The sequence below is a fragment of the Oncorhynchus tshawytscha genome, linkage group LG01 (assembly GCF_018296145.1).
Source record: "Oncorhynchus tshawytscha isolate Ot180627B linkage group LG01, Otsh_v2.0, whole genome shotgun sequence".
NCBI lineage: Eukaryota > Metazoa > Chordata > Actinopteri > Salmoniformes > Salmonidae > Oncorhynchus > Oncorhynchus tshawytscha.
In genome coordinates this window covers 69,460,885-69,478,052 of record NC_056429.1, presented here as the reverse complement: position 1 = coordinate 69,478,052, position 17,168 = coordinate 69,460,885, and the positions used below count along the sequence as shown (strand labels likewise).

The following is a 17,168-nucleotide window of genomic DNA, read 5'->3' as shown; positions in this document are numbered from 1 at the left end:
CCACAGAACCGGCTCCAATACTCAGCTGTCCTTGTGATCCTCCTTACTACTGCTTGTGCTGGTTTATTCTGAATCAGGTGCTGGTAATTATGGGACCGTTTCAACATTCTGAATGTTCTTATTCTCCACGGCACCTCTACACTCCACCAGAGGACTGCATTACTCTTTCTCCCCCCTGTACCCATAGGAATCACATGCCTTGCACTTGAGATCTTGAGATCAAAATAAGATCCAGAGCAGATTCATTTTCAGTTACTGGGTCAATCCTGGTCCCCCCGCCTTCATTAAGACTCACAAGCCCTTTCTCACCTAGTAGTTCCTCCAACACAGTTCCATTTACATCAGTCCATAACCCTCCCCAGAGCGTACTATGAGGATTAAAATCCCTACACCACATTACCAGTCTCCTATCTTGACCTTCTACATTCCCAAGGGCCAGCAACTCCATTCTCTTACACGGGTTGTAAAAATTCACTATTACTATATTCCCCCCTCCCAACCACACCTCTACCACTACATACTCCCTCTCCCACACACCTATATGGGATCCCCCACTTTATAAAGGTAGCACCACCTCCTCCTCCTGCCACCCTATCACTACGGACTGCATCATAACCTTGTAATACAAAATCTAGAGTAGGTTTTAGCCATGTCTCCTGAAGACATATCACACCAGGTTTGGCTGGTAACTCCTCAAGAAACCGTTTGAACTCTTGCCCATTAGCCATCACACTTCTGGCATTCCATTGAAAGATTAACACCATAAAAAAGGCAAATTAACCAATACATGATTCCTGGCTGGACTGATTCTCAGTCTTATTGTAGTCATCCTGTACATTTTTCCATGTCAGTCCTGTGAGTCCAAGATACCTCACTGCCTGCTCCACTATGGTCTTAATCTTCTTAGTCCTCGGAAGTAATTTTTCTGTTTAATTGATTGTTAGTGTCACAAATGTAACAACCTTCCTCATGTCTTCTACCAGTCTTGTGTTCTCCACCATTCTGCTCCCTCCATCACACCCAACCTGCATCTCAATCTGTCCTGGAATACCTGCTCTTCTAGGTGCCCAGATTTGTTAATGCGTTAAATACCTTCACTGCATGCGAGATGTTACGCTCACTCCTTACCTGCTGCACTTCCACCTGTCTTTTCATCACTGTCATGACGTGACTTACATTAATCTGATTTATTTATCGAATCAACTATGTTTAATTGTTTACCCAATTTAAATTAATCATGTAACAATTAAGTCATTAGGATTTGGGGCACCACAGTAGAAGTTGTTAATAGAGTTACCATCTCCTGAATTCAACTCTAAAAGATGTATGTATGTTATATATCGATAACTTATTAATCATTATCTCATATCAGTCTCATTCTGAACATCGCAGACCACTTGAATCCGCAAGAACCCCAGCCTTTTCTGATTATTCAGTTCTACACAAATTGATTTAATTATTTATTTACTAACTAACTGTAATAACACAGAATACACTTACACACTTACATGAGACAAAAGTCCCTAGTGGACTGACAAGATATGACGGCTTATTACACAGAGATGAAAAAAGGGGTGGGGAAAATAGATAGGGAGAAAGGGACATTTATCGTACATTTGGTAAAGACGCTCACAGTAACCATATACCTTGCACATGGGACCACCGCCCATTTGGGTAAGAAATGCAATGTATTTACTTAGATGTCTATCTGTTGTCTCTCTGTTGAAACTTCTTTGGGGAAGTGGCTCGATGGGTGTAAGGCTCTGGTTGTCCACCAAAGGTCACAATGTCCTTCTTCTTAGTTATGGTCTTGTAGTGATACAGATACTCTGCGATTGTCTTCGATGGGATTTTCTTCCTTCCCTCCTCGTGTAGTTAGTCAACGTTCTAGATCCCTTCACAGGTCTCGTGAGTTTTTCTTCACCTCGTTGAGTTTCAGAGTTTCAAACATTTTCTACGTGAAGCTGTGACTACACGTCTGCTGGTCTGAATATGTTAATTCTTAGCGAGTCTTTTTAAGCTCTGGTCGAAAATGGCGGTTCCATTACACTGACATGCTCTTCTGACCTCATTTGGGGTGTGGCTTAGTTAATGTGCAAGGGACATGAAAACAATGGTCCCGTTAGAAAACTAAAATCACATTGCTAACAAAAATAGTTTAATCGTTCTTCATATTGTATTAACATCATGTTGGATGGAAATTTAACAGCCAAAGGGGGTTTCCTTCCTAAGTTACAGTATATGGTTCATACAGTACAGTTAATAACATCACAAAATGAAAAGCAATATGACATGATTATTCTTTAGATCACCACTGACCATTCTTTACATTTCTACCTTAAAAATATTGTTCCAATATTAACTTTTTTTGGACGTAATAGTTTTGGCGGCAAAAGTTTTCTGGAGGACAAAGGCATTCCTTTGGTTGGTACTGAAGAGCAGGAGAGGGTTTTCTGCTGCATAAGATTTACGATTGGCATGAGGTGTCATAAAACCGGCCCAACCACCCGTCTTCTCTCCTCTGGGAAAGAGGGGGGTCTGGCTGTCAGCCATTTGCCAAGTTAATCTGAGGCCATGGATCCTCGACCAGGAGAGTCATGACATCACTGAACAACCCCCATACACTACACTATGGGCACCCCCACAGTTACAGCACTTTAACTGGACCCCATCTCCACAATTTGCATATCTCCTTTTGCCTTTTCACACCGCCGCCACATGCCCAAATATTTGACAGTTATAGCAACGCAATGGTTTCGGAACATACACTACTATTCAAAAGTTTGGGGTCACTTAGAAATGTCCTTGTTTTTGAAGGAAAAGCACCTTTTTTGTCTATTAAAATATCAAATTGATCAGAAATACAGTGTAGACATTGTTCATTTTGTAAATTACTATTGTAGCTGGAAACAGCAGATTTTCTTTTTATGGAATATTATTATTACACTTTGGATGGCGAATCATTATACCCAACACATCCCTGAGTATCACTATTCATATGTTCAATCATGGTGGTGGCTGCATCATGTTATGGGTATGCTTGCCGGCAAGAACAAGGGAGTTTTTTAAATAAAAAGAAGCGTAATAGAGCTAATTAAGCATATGCAAAATCCTAGAGGAAAACCTGGTTCAGTCTGCTTTCCAACAGACACTGGGAGACAAATTCACCCTTCAGCAGGACAATAACCTAAAACACATGGCCAAATATACACTGGAGTTGCTTACCAAGACAACATTTAATGTTCCTGAGTGGCCTAGTTAGTTTTCACATACACTTAAAGTCGGATGTTTACATACAGTTAGGTTGGAGTCATTAGAACTCATTTTTCAACCACTCCAAAAATTTCTTGTTAACAAACTATAGCTTGGCAAGTCAGTTAGGACATCTACTTTGTGCATGACAAGTAATTTTTCCAACAATTGTTTACAGACAGATTATATTACTTATTATTCACTGTATCACAATTCCAGTGGGTCAGAAGTTTACATACACTAAGTTGACTGTGCATTGAAACAGCTTGGAAAATTCCAGAAAATTATGCCATGGCTTTAGAAGCTTCTGATAGTCTAATTGACATAATTTGAGTCAATTGGAGTTGCACTTGTGGATGTATTTCAAGGGCTACCTTCAAACTCAGTGACTCTTTGCTTGATATCATGGGAAAATCAAAAGAAATCAGCCAAGACCTCAAAAAAAAATTGAAGACCTCCACAAGTCTGCTTCATCCTTGGGAGCAATTTCCAAATGCCTGAAGGTACCACGTTCATCTGTACAAACAATAGTACGCAAGTTTAAAACCATGGGACCACGCAGCCATCATGTTGCTCAGGAAGGAGATGCGTTCTGTCTCCTTGAAACAAAAATAGACCTGTTTGGCCATATTGACCATAGTTATGTTTGGAGGAAAAGGGGGGATACTTGCAAGACGAAGAACACTATCCCAACCGTGAAGCACGGAGGTGGCAGCATCATGTTGTGTGGGTGCTTAGCTGCAGGAGGGTCTGGTGCACTTCACAAAATAGATGGCATCTTGAGGCAGGAAAATTATATGGATATATAGAAGCAACATCTCAAGACGTCAGTCAGGAAGTTAAAACTTGGTCGCAAATGGGTCTTCCGAATGGACAATGACCTCAAGCATCCTTCCAAAGTTGTGGCAAAATGGCTTAAGGACAACAAAGTCAAGGTATTGGAGTGGCCATCACAAAGCCCTGACCTCAATCCTATAGAAGATTTGTGGGAAGAACTAAAAAAGCGTGTGCAAGCAAGGAAGCCTACAAACCTGACTCATTTACACCAGCTCTGTCAGGAGGAATGGGCCAAAATCCACCCAACTTATTGTGGGAAGCTTGTGGAAGGCTACCCAAAACGTTTGACCCAAGTTAAACAATTAAAGGCAATGCTACCAAATACTAATTGAGTGTATGCAAACTTCTGACCCACTGGGAATGTGATGAAAGCAATAAAAGCTGAAATAAATCACTCTACTATTATTCTGACATTTCATATTCTTAAAATAAAAGTGCTGATCCTAACTGACCTAAGACAGGGAATTTTTACTAGGATTAAATGTCAGGAATTAAGAAACTGAGTTTTAATGTATTTGGCTAAGGTGTATGTAAATTTCTGACTTCAACTGTAAATTGGCTTGAACATCTACGGCAAGACTTGAAAATAGCTGTCTAGCAATGATCAACAACCACCTTGACAGAGCTTGAAGAATTGTAAAAAGAATTTGCTAATAATTGTACAATCCAGGTGTGCAAAGCACTTCGATACTGCTGTATTTAATTTCCAGAAATGTCTAAACATGTTTTCAGTTTGTCATTATGGGGTATTGTGTGTAGGAGGGTGAGAGAGAAAAATCTATTTAATCTATTTTGAATTCAGGCTGTAACACAACAAAATGTGGAATAAGTCAAGGGGTATGAATACTTTCTGAAGGCAAGAGGAACTTAGTCAATAAAACCCTTTTCCTTTATTTTTGTGCCACCATATGTTTGCATATTGGCTACTGGTAATGTTAATAGGGACACATTTAAATAGAAATTGCATGAATAGAGCCAACGTTATTCCTTATTCAACATGTCAAAGAGGCATGTTTGTTCTACATAGCATATTTATATTTGAACGTTCCAAAACGTTGCATCCTGATGAACATGCCCCCAGATTGTTAACTATAGCTAGCTAATGAGGTAACATTACCCAACAAGATGTAGCCTAAACAAATGGTTAACGGTCCGGTCCGCAAGTAGCCTAGTTTTAGAACGCTATATGAATGTAAAATATGTCCGCAAAGACGGCTATTAATTGTGCTTATCACCGATCTCTCCAAAAACTCTTGTCCAGCCCATTTAGTAGTCAGATTTTAGTCACAGAGATAATCTCGTTTTAGTCAACTGAAATGAAAAATATTTTTTGTTTAGTTATAATTCCTCTGAGTTTATTTAGTCAGTTATAGTCTCGTCAATTGCCACTGAAAAATAGGTGTGTGACCAATATTTTGTCACAATTGTTGTTGCAAAATTAACACTGTGCAGGTGCCATCAGACTTTTAGCTCTAACATTGGAACCCTATGGGCTATAAACTCAGTTCCAAATGCATCTGAAAGATGAGACTGGTATAGAGACATTGACTGACATCTAAATATGTACTTACATTTGAGTTATAGTGGCTGCCACGCCTAGGGCTGTGGCGGTCTTGAAATTCTGTCCGCCGGTAATCACAAGCAAATAACTGTTGGTCTCACGGTAATTGACCGGAATGAACATAAACACATTTAGCATCTCCTGGCTTCCACACCAACAGTTACCTTTGGAACCTCTACATTTTAAAAAGTCTAAATACATGTAATATAGCCTACACCTTCACAATAAATCCAATATTTATTTTAGACAGGTCTAAAGAAGCATGATATTTAGAAAATAACAGAATAGCATACTCTGAGTTGTCCTTATGTTAGGTCCTGATCTGGCTATTTATTTTAAATTTAGCCTTTATTTAACTAGGCAAGTCAGTTAAGAACAAAATCTTATATACAACTACAAATAAGAAAGCTATGCCAAATGGCTGTGGGCTACAATAGTTAATTTAGCAGACAATATTTGCTTATAATTCCATGGCATTATTTTATAGTATGAAGAATATAATTTAATCAAGCTGAATAAAATAAAAAGGATATTTTCTCCAAACAATTTGAGGGAGTGCGAAGATGCGGCTTTTCTGTGTTGAGTGGTTAACAAAGAAATAGGTACTACTATATGCTTAATTGAGAGTTATTAATGTAACTTTAGTTGTTCTACAAACGTTGGGCTATATGTTTAGATTTTTAATACATTGCAAGGCTGCATGATGCGACTAATGATTAATTGAAAAAAGTTGCTTGAAAGGCATGAGCTCGCTCTGCTTTGTTTTTTTGCGCAGGTTGTACACACTTCAGTCTTTCATTCACAATTTCACAAGCACTTGATAATGCCTCAAATTTCACGGTGCCATCCCCTTTGTGTGGCCGTAATGCACCCTAAAAAAAATATATGCCTTTTGTGGCCAGTGGCTGTTGTGCCCTTGGCACGGAGTGCTGCGTTGTGCTCTTCTACATGAATGCTGCGCGCTATGAAGCACCTCTCACTCACATGGCTCTTCATCAGGTGATTGGGTCTTTCTCATAGGCCACAAGTGAAGACAGACATATCAGGGACGCAACTGCTCGCCTCCTTATCCAATTACGAGGTGCATATTGAAGATATTGGAAGATATTCACTTTTCGTCAGTCAACAAGATGAGTAGGCCTAACAAACAGCAAAAGCACTAGCCTATGTCAATCTACTATACCCCATAGTACACAAGTTTACTTATTTTATTCTGTCCGAGAAATAAATATTCCAAACATATTCTGGGACAGTTGTGGAATGCAATAGATCGCAAAATAAAACAACCACCAAAAAAACTTTTTTACACAATGTGGCTGATGCAACAGATTATTTCTTCACATTATACACACACATAAGTGCATTGCAGTAAGCTATAAGCGCAAACGTTCCATTAGCGGGAAAACACCATTATCAAAAGTGACCGCAAATGCATGTAATGCTTTTATTATAAAGGTGCATTTTTATGATGAAAATGATCTTTCCCAAACTTGAAACTGACACCCTGCTTATGTATGCAGATGATTACACGGGCTGCTTTATATAATTAACATTTCAATATTTATTTTTCCATATTTTCTCATTGTTTCTGTGATTTAAAAATACAATTAACATTTAAATAAAATTATTTAATAATCCTGCATAGTATTTTCATACTTTGTGCAAGGTAATTGATAAGCATAAAAAAGTTTGGATAGAGAGCGCCCCAGTGGCGCAGCGGTCTAAGACACTGCGTCGCAATGCAAACTGCGTTGCTACAGATGCTGGTTCAACCGTGCTGGCCGTGACCGGGAGGCCCATGAGGCTACCATAAATGGCCCAGTGTCGTCCGAGTTAGGGGAGGGTTTGGCCTGCCGGGATGCCCTTGTCCCATCGCGCTGATGCGGGTCAGGTGCATGCACGCTGACACAGTCACCAGGTGTATGGTGTTTCCTCCGACATAAAATGCTTTTTTTGTGTGGATGGGTATAATTTCTATGTATAAAATAGTCACATTTAAAATGATTAAATTGGGTAATTTTGAATACATTAATTTAAATTTGCCACTTCTGGGGGGGATTCTGGTAAGATGCCGGCAAAGTCGGCTGACGGAAACGGCCCGATGTACTTGGGCCGATTCTGTGCAGTCATTCATCTTGATTCCGGGTCTAGTCCGACACCCGATTCTGGGCCGATTCATTATTGCTAGCTGGGTAATTAGGCTTCTCCAAGCTCTGATGCTGCTGATGGTCATTAGTAGCCTACCAAACCAAGCCTGGTACTCAGCAGTCTATTGTGCCTCTAATCACTCTGACATCAATGCAAATGTAATTGAACATCTAATCAAACACTTCATGAGAGCCCATGAGCTCATGTTGTGCAACATTTCTATAGGCTATGCAATTGCACGAGAAAACAGAGTGATGGCCTCTATTAGAAAGAGGAGGATCACATCAGCTTTCTATAGGCTAGGCCTATGATATTTACTTCTAAACTTTCCTATTATTAAGCACATTGCTTCTCTTGACACCAGGAGTATAGCCTACATGGCTGGCATGAAAATGAACTACGGGAAAAAGGTCCTCCATTCGCTATTTAAGTGCATAGGTAACATGTATTTTTTTTCCCTCTGCCCCTGTTTCGAGACTGGTGCATAATAATGGTCCACTCTAAATCAAAACAAATGTTACACATACAGTTGAAGTCGGAAGAGGGAGTCCCCACCTATCCACATCGACAGGACAGCACTAGAGAAGGTTCCTGACAAATATATCACTGACAAACTGAAATGGTCCACCCACACAGACAGTGTGGTGAAGAAGGCGCAACAGCGCCTCTTCAACCTCAGGAGGCTGAAGAAATTTGGCTTGTCACCAAAAGCACTCACAAACTTTTACAGATGCACAATCGAGACCATCCTGTCGGGCTGTATCACCGCCTGGTACGGTAACTGCTCCAGGACACCTACAGCACCCGATGTTACAGGAAGGCCATAAAGATCATCAAGGACAACAACCACCCGAGCCACTGCCTGTTCACCCCGCTATCATCCAGAAGGCGAGGTCAGTACAGGTGCATCAAAGCAGGGACCGAGAGACTGAAAAACAGCTTCTATCTCAAGGCCATTAGACTGTTAAACAGCCACCACTAACATTGAGTGGCTGCTGCCAACATACTGACTCAACTCCAGCCACTTTAATAATGTAAAAATTGATGAAAAATGTATCAATGCCACGTAATAATGTTTACATACCCTACATTACTCATCTTCTATGTATATACTGTACTCTATATCATCTACTGCATCTTGCCATCTTGATGTAATACATGTATCACTAGCCACTTTAAACAATGCCACTTTTATATGTTTACATAACCTACATTACTCATCTCATATGTATATACTGTACCTGATACCATCTACTGCATCTTGCCTATGCTGTTCTGTACCATCACTCATTCATATATTTTTATGTGCATATTCTTCATTCCTTTACACTTAGTAGTTGTGAAATTGTTAGGTTAGATTACTCGTTGGTTATTACTGCATTGTCGGAACTAGAAGCAGAAGCATTTCGCTACACTAGCATTAACATCTGCAAACCATGTGTATGTGACAAATAACATTTGATTTGATTTGACTATGCATAGATTATAAACAGAGAGTAGCAGCAGCGTAAAAGAGGAGTCTGGGTCGCCCTTTGATTAGCTGTTCAGGAGTCTTATGGCTTGGGGGAAAAAGCTGTTTGGAAGCCTCTTGGACCTAGATTTGGCGCTCCGGTACCACTTGCCGTGAAGTATCAGAGAGAAGCTGTTGGGGGTAGAAGCTGTTTAGAAGCCTCTTAGACCTAGACTTGGCGCTTGCTGTGCAGTAGCAGAGCGAACAGTCTACGACTAGGGTGGCTGGAGTCTTTGACAATTTTTAGGGCCTTCCTCTGACCCCGGCTGATATGAAGGTCCTGGATGGCAGGAAGCTTGGCCTCTGATGTACTGGGCCATTCGCACTAGCCTCTGTAGTGCCTTGCGGTCGGAAGCCGATCAGTTGCCATACCAGGCAGGATGCTCTTGATGGTGCAGCTGTAGAACCTTTTGAGGATCTGAGGACCCATGTCAAATCTTTTCAGTCTCCTGAGGAGGAATATGTTTTGTCGTGCCCTCTTCACGATTGTCTTGGTGTGCTTGGAACATGTTAGTTTGTTGGTGATGTGGACACCAAGGAACTTGAAGCTCTCAACCTGTTCCACTGCAGCCCTGTCGATGAGAAGGGGGGCGTGCTCGGTCCTCTTTTTCCTGTAGTCCACAATCCTCTCCTTTTGTTAGATATTGTTAGATATTACTTGTTAAGGATTTGCTGCACTGTCGGAACAGGAAGCACAAGCATTTTGCTACACTCGCAATAACATCTGCTAACCATGTGTATGTGACCAATAAAATGTGATTGGATTTGATGCTTACAAGACGAAGAACAGTTTCTAAAATGGCATATCTAATGCGCGGGTCTGTCCAAGAAGTGAGGGTAAACGGTAGTCATGTTCTCTGCTATCCACTTTATGTTAGAAAATATTATTTTGGGTTTAGGGGAGGGTCACTTGCTTTTTTTCAAGCATTCAGGGAAGGTTTAGGTAAAAAATATTTTGCTGAAGGGAGTGCCATCTGTGATGGAACATTTTATGTTGGTGCTTTTCTATTTACCAATTTCTGTGTTCAAGCAAGTGACTGATTGAACGAATCCTCACTATCAGTGTCTACAATTTGGCAGTATGCCCAGAACCTTGTTTAGAGAAAGTCATATCTCAATTTCAAGGTCTCAACTTAGAGAGAAGAACTCTCGTGAGGTATTGGTCTGTCACATGAATTAAGCAAACGTTAATGATTGATTTATTATGAATAAGCTAAATTATGCAATTATGACTTGTCTGCAGTATATAAGAGAACTGACAGATCTTCAATATGGTGCATCAATTTTGTTGGAACCTCTCCAGCATGCTGACAATAAACAATGATTCATTTAAGACTGACTTCGAGTGTCCCTGTGTAAAAATGTCCACAACACATCCATTTTCATTTCAGAGAAAAATCATAAGGAAGAGAAACATTTTGGCAATGTAACATAATGTCACTCAAACACACATGATATCAATACAGAAAGCATCTGCTGAGTTTATATGACCATGCCAAGATTGTGCAATACAAACTCAAAACTTCTACATTCACTTTTCCTGAAACTGGGTGAAATGACAAGGGTGTGGTCCAAATTAAGCAAGCAAAACATTGTGCTCAGCAGAGGAAAATAACTACACCACCAACGTGGAAACTCAATGTGAGCAAGACACAGGAGCTGACCGTGGCCTACAGGAAAAGCCGGGCCGAATAGACCCCCATTAACATTGACAGGGCTGTAGTGGAGCGGGTCGAGAGCTTCAAGTTCCTTGGTGTCCACATCACCAACAAACTATCATGATCCAAACACACCAAGACAGTCGTGAAGAGGACACGACAAAACCCTTTCCCCCTCAGGAGACTGAAAAGATTTGGCATGTGTCACCAAATCCTCAAAATGTTCTCCAGCTGCACCATCGAGAGCATCACCGCCTGGTATGGTAACTGCCCAGCCTCCAACCGCAAGGCACTACAGAGGGTAGAGGTCGACCGATTATGATTTTTCAACGCCGATACCATTAATGGAGGACCAAAAAAGCCGATACCGATTTTTTTACATTTATTTGTAATAATGACAATTACAACAATACTTGAATGAACACTTATTTTAACTTAATATAATACATCAATTAAATCAATTTAGCCACAAGTAAATAATGAAACATGTTCAATTTGGTTTAAATAATGCAAAAACAAAGTGTTGGAGAATAAAGTAAAAGTGCAATATGTTCCATATAAAATATGTGCCATGTAAGAAAGCTAACGTTTCAGTTCCTTGCTCAAAACATGAGAACATATGAAAGCTGGTGATTCCTTTTAACATGAGTCTTCAAATAATTTTGCACGCCCAATTTTTCAGTTTTTGATTTGTTAAAAAAGTTTGAAATATCCAATAAATGTCGTTCCACTTCATGATTGTGTCCCACTTGTTGTTGATTCTTCACAAAAAAGTACAGTTTTATATCTTTATGTTTGAAGCCTGAAATGTGGCAAAAGGTCGCAAAGTTCAAGGGGGCCGAATACTTTCGCAAGGCACTGTACATGGTACATTAAACCTATTTTTGTTGAATAGAGGTGGCGACTTAGTTAATTATTTCACCACCCTAAGATGCTTAAGGATTCGACTGGAGCTTACAGTGCATTCGGAAAATATTCAGAACCCTTGACTTTTTCCACATTTTTGGACAAGTTCCTGAATGTCCTTGAGTGGCCGAGCCAAAGCCCAGACTTGAACCCTGTGCAGCGACACTCCCCATCCAACCTGACAGAGCTTGAGAGGATATGCAGAGAAGAATGGGATAAACTCCCCAAATGCAGGTGTACCAAGCTTGTAGCGTCATACCCAAGAGCACTCAAGGCTGTAATTACTGCCAAAGGTGCTTCAACAAAGTACTGAGTAAAGGGTCTGAATACTTATGTAAATATGATTATTATTATTTTTTTTACAAACCCGCTTTTGCTTTGTCATTATGGGATATTGTGTGTAGATTGATGGGAAAAACAATTTAATACATTTTATAATAATGCTGTAACGTAACAAAATGTGGAAAAGTCAAGGGGTCTGAATACTTTCCAAATGCATTGTATTTCCTGACTTTTCTCTCCATCCACTATCTGAGTAAGAGGGTCTGCAGTGCCAGGTGGGACACAGGGTGAAAAAAATGCCATTACTCAGGAATTTTGAAAGAACATTGTCTCTCAACCGTGAATATCTTGGCTGTCCACCACAGCATACGTAAGAGGATAGTGAGTTTTAACCACCCTTAGGCAAACACTCAAATACCTCAGCAGACCCTCCCTGGCAGTGTGGCTGTGATAAAGGGATGATTTTGTGAAGCAGTCAGAAGTTGGCAGCTTGCTCAGTAGGGTAGTCCCTTAGCTGACTACTGCACAGCTAGACCATGGAATGTGCCTACATAACAAGCTGATACCAAAGGCACCTGGTCGGCGAGAGGTCAAGACTGTAATTCAAACCTGAAAATATCCAACTTAATTAAAACCTATGACTCGTCTGAGGGCTTATTGAACCAATTGTTTTTCAGTCAATTCTACCCCTTTCCGTTTTCAAGGAATATGACGAATAACTGCAATTGATTACAATTTTGCAATATCTAAATATCACAAAATCTAGCCCACAAAGACAATAAATATCAGATAGTAATAAACTGCATACATTAAAACCAGGCTGAGCAATGGCAGTCTGTGCATTTTCTATCTGAAAAACAACCTCAAGCTTTGGGTCTTCTTGGGTATGACGCTACAAGTTTGGCACACCTGCATTTGGGGAGTTTCTCCTATTCTTCTCTGCAGATCCTCTCAAGCTCTGTCAGGTTGGATGGGGAGCGTTGATGCGCAGCTATCTTCAGGTCTCTCCAGAGATGTTTGATCGGGTTCACATCTGGGATCTGGCAGGTCCACTCAAGGACATTCAGAGACTTGTCCCGATGCCACTCCTGCGTTATCTTGGCTGTGTGCTTAGGGTTGTTGTCCTGTTAGAAGGTGAACCTGTAGCCATTGTGTTCTTGAGGACCTTCAATGCTGCCAAAATATTTTGGTACCATTCCCCAGATCTGTGCCTCGACACAATCTGGTTTCGGAGCTCTATGGAAAATTCCTTCAATCTCATGGCTTGGTGTTTGCTCTGACATGCACTGTCAACTGTGCAACCTTATATAAACAGGTGTGTGCCTTTCCAAATCATGTCCAGTCAATTGAATTTACCACAGGTCGACTCCAATCAAGTTGTAGAAACATCTCAAGGATGATCACTGGAAACAGGATGCACCTGAGCTCAATTTCGAGTCTCATAGCAAAGGGTCTGAATACTTATGTAAATAAGGAATTTATGTGTATTATTTTGAATACATTTGCTAAAGTTTCAACAAAAACTGTTTTCGCTTTGTCATTATGGGGTATTGTGTGTAGATTGCTGAATATTTGTATTTATTTAATCAATTTTAGAATAAGGCTGTAACGTAACAAAATGTGGAAAAAGTCAGGGGGTCTGAATACTTTCCAAAAGCCCTGGACATCATATAAAATATATAATATTTGTACTGTGTACATGAGCTTGTGTCCTCAAAAGTGACTACACCTCAGCAATTTATAACTAGAGTATGCAGCATTACTAGCTATTGTTTATGGTCCTCTCATAATAAATAATTCATTTTGGGGATTACGTAGATTACAATTTAGATTAAATATAGTTACATTAAATTAAAGGCAGTGAGGTACTTCGTGTTATTTCAGGATGTTGCAGCTGAACATTTTGAAATGGCAGCATCCTGATCCTCAGGACTGCTGATATAACATACACCTGAGAATGCTATCTCACTGGAGATTACTTTGAGAAAATGCTTATCAGAGAGAAGCACATTATAAAAGATGGAGAAGGTTTGAGTCAATAGGAAATGTCTACAGTCATGCTCATGGAGATCCTATTAAATTACTAGAGAGGCCAAGTCATAAATCCTCAAAGTTCCAGAATGGGGTGGAAATGGCAGCCATGTTGGCCCGGGAGAAATCCACACCAGTCCAATTGGAATTAATGGCAGTAGAGACATAATACTGATTATATGGTCGTGTTACTATGTCATGTATTCTATAGGGGATATTTTGTTAACTCTCGTTCTCCCACTGTAAAGACCCCCCCCCCACACACACACACACACACACACACACACACACACACACACAGTATGGGAATGTGTCATTGGGTTGTGTGGCCTCTATGCAAAGTTTTGTTTAAAATAATATAATATCCTACAGCTAACCAAACATGATTCCTGTCTCTCGCTCTCTCTCTCTCACACACACAATGTGAAATCATAAATTATAGGTTTACTAATGCTTACTAAGGTAACGGTGCATTCGCATGTCATTTCGAGGTAGCGCAGTGCATTGTAGTTACCATTAGAATTTTAGCTGTAAACATTTGCTACTTGTGATCTAGGCTAATCCGCGCAGTTTACATGCATTGTGTTTGGTAAATTCGTTTGTTAAAATAATTTAATCCCAAAAACTGTGCATCCAAATTATTAGAAGTTTCTCAGACAAACGCTTGGCTACCTCATTCGGATTCTACTCATATCCTCTCCCCAATTAGACTCTTAAGAGCTTTTGGCATGTGCAGTTTCAGAGTTCGTTATGTGAGTAAAACGATTTACTTACATGAAATGTGGTGGGATGTTATAACATTCAAACGCGCTCAATTTTCGCCACATAAAGTTGGTGGGTGTTATTCTTTTGACCCAACAGATTTGCTCCAGTTGTCGACTCGAGTCATTTGTCCAAAAAAAAACTTACAAACTGAGTCTGCATTCATTCCTAAAGCGGTATGGTGGTGGCGGCGCGGGCACATGCAAATAAGCAGGGGACCCGGACGTTCCAAATTCCACCAGAAATAGGGATTTTTACAAATCCAGGATTTAAATAATTTTGCCTACCTACTATAAGAATTTGCATCATAATAACATGTACTGAAGTTTATTGGCTTCCAATGGAACGTTAGCCTACACATATGTGGTATTGCACACTATCCATTCTGATGATAAGCATCCTAATAACGGGAAAACAAAGCCAGAGCAAACTCAATGTTTGAAGCAAACGTCCCTGTGGACACTGGCGGATTTAGCATTAGACAGAATATGCAATTGCTGTAGGCCTCATCAAGGGGCACATGAGCTGGGCATTAAAAAAACATTAAATCAACACTTTTGTGTTTGTTTGACTAATTTCTCCACTCAGGAACACGATGATGTTCTCTGTTTTGCTCTAAAACCCCCACAAGTGTCAAGGGACTCGTAATCTGGTACCAGGCCGAAAAATGTATAGAAGTGAATAGGGCATTTACATGTAAAAGGTATATTGCTAATTCCACGGAATAAATATATACACTGAACAAATATATAAACGCAACATGTAAAGTGTTGGTCCAATGTTTGATGAGCTGAAATAAAATATCCCAGAAATGTTACACATTTGTTTTATATCCCTGTTAGTGGGCATTTCTCCTTTGCCAAAATAATCCATCCACCTGACAGGTGTGGCATAACAAGAAGTTGATTAAACAGCATCATCGTTACACAGGTGCACCTTGTGCTGGGGGACAATAAAAGGCCACTCTAAAATGTGCAGTTTTGTCACACAACACAATGCCATGTCTCAAGTTTTGAGGGAGCATACAATTGGCATGCTGACTGCAGGAATGTCCACCAGAGCTGTTGTCAGATAATTGAATGTTAATTTCTCTACCAAAAGCTGCCTCCAACATCGTTTCAGAGAATTTGGCAGTATGTACAACAGGCTAATGGAGTGCTGCATCAGGTAACCTGGCCTCCACAATCACCCGACCTCAACCAAATTGAGATGGTTTGGGTTGAGTTGGACCACAGAGGGAAGGAAAAGCAGCCAACAAGTGCTAAGCATATGTCGGAACTCCTTCAAGACTGTTGGAAAAGTATTCCAGGTGAAGCTGGTTGAGAGAATGCCAAGAGTGTGCAAAGCTGCCATCAAGGCAAAGGGTGGCTGCTTTGAAGGATCTCAAATATACACTTTAATTGGATTTGTTTAACACTTTTTGGTTTCTACATGATTCCATATGTGTTATTTCATAGTTTTGATGTCTTCACCATTATTTTACCATGTAGAAAATAGTAACAATAAAGAAAACCCTAGAATGAGTAGGTGTGTCCAAACTTTTGACTGGTACTGCATTTTATGTAGCATAATGGACTGGCTCATTGTTTACTTTTTCCTCCTTGTTCATTTCACTCTCCATTACTGACATGACTCAGTACCTCCCAAATAGGAAGCCACATAACACACTGACACTGGGGGAAACTCACAAAAGTCTGACATAAAGATCCACTTGAGGGGCTATTTTGATGGGCCTTGTTTATTTCCCTCTCCTATACAACTATGCTAGTCCATCAAGAATATCTAAGCAACTGCGACAGCGTCACGTTGTCCTGTTTTAATAGCAGTCACTCAGCCAACCCTAACAGTAGTGACATCTAGGGTAGCAGGTGTGACCTCCTCTAATGATATTGTTTATGCATTATAAATGAATGCAGGCTCATGCAGTCAAGGGCAAGGAATTCCAGAGGAGATAACTAGTTTTGTCTTGCTACTGAGCTGATGTGTAAATACCACATGAACTTCTCCATCAAGCAACATTAGTTGTTTTGTTTGAGTAGGCCTATGTGGACTGAAGTTTTTGAACTACCTTACCCTACTATGCATTATGACAAGAATGTAGAAGCACTTGTGAAATCCTCTTTAAATAAATGTTTTATTGTGGATTGCAAGTAAATGCCATTTCTTTGATAACTTTATGGTTTTGAAAAAAGTTTTAAATGTTTTTTTTTCTCATTCACAT

At 40.1% G+C, this 17,168-nt stretch overlaps 1 protein-coding gene across 2 annotated transcripts in view; it reads right to left on the bottom strand.

Moving 5' to 3' along the window:
• The window catches only part of LOC112255674 (equilibrative nucleoside transporter 1), a 67,424-nt gene that overhangs the window by 47,664 nt on the left and 2,592 nt on the right, over positions 1-17,168 (bottom strand). Inside the window, exon 1 of one of the 2 annotated variants that reach the window (XM_024428548.2) lies at positions 14,960-15,102. The exons of the other annotated variant lie outside the window; for it this stretch is intronic. The gene's annotated coding sequence lies outside the window, so the exon portion shown is untranslated. Of the gene's footprint in view, positions 1-14,959; positions 15,103-17,168 lie in introns of those variants that run through there. 2 annotated transcript variants of the gene reach the window in all.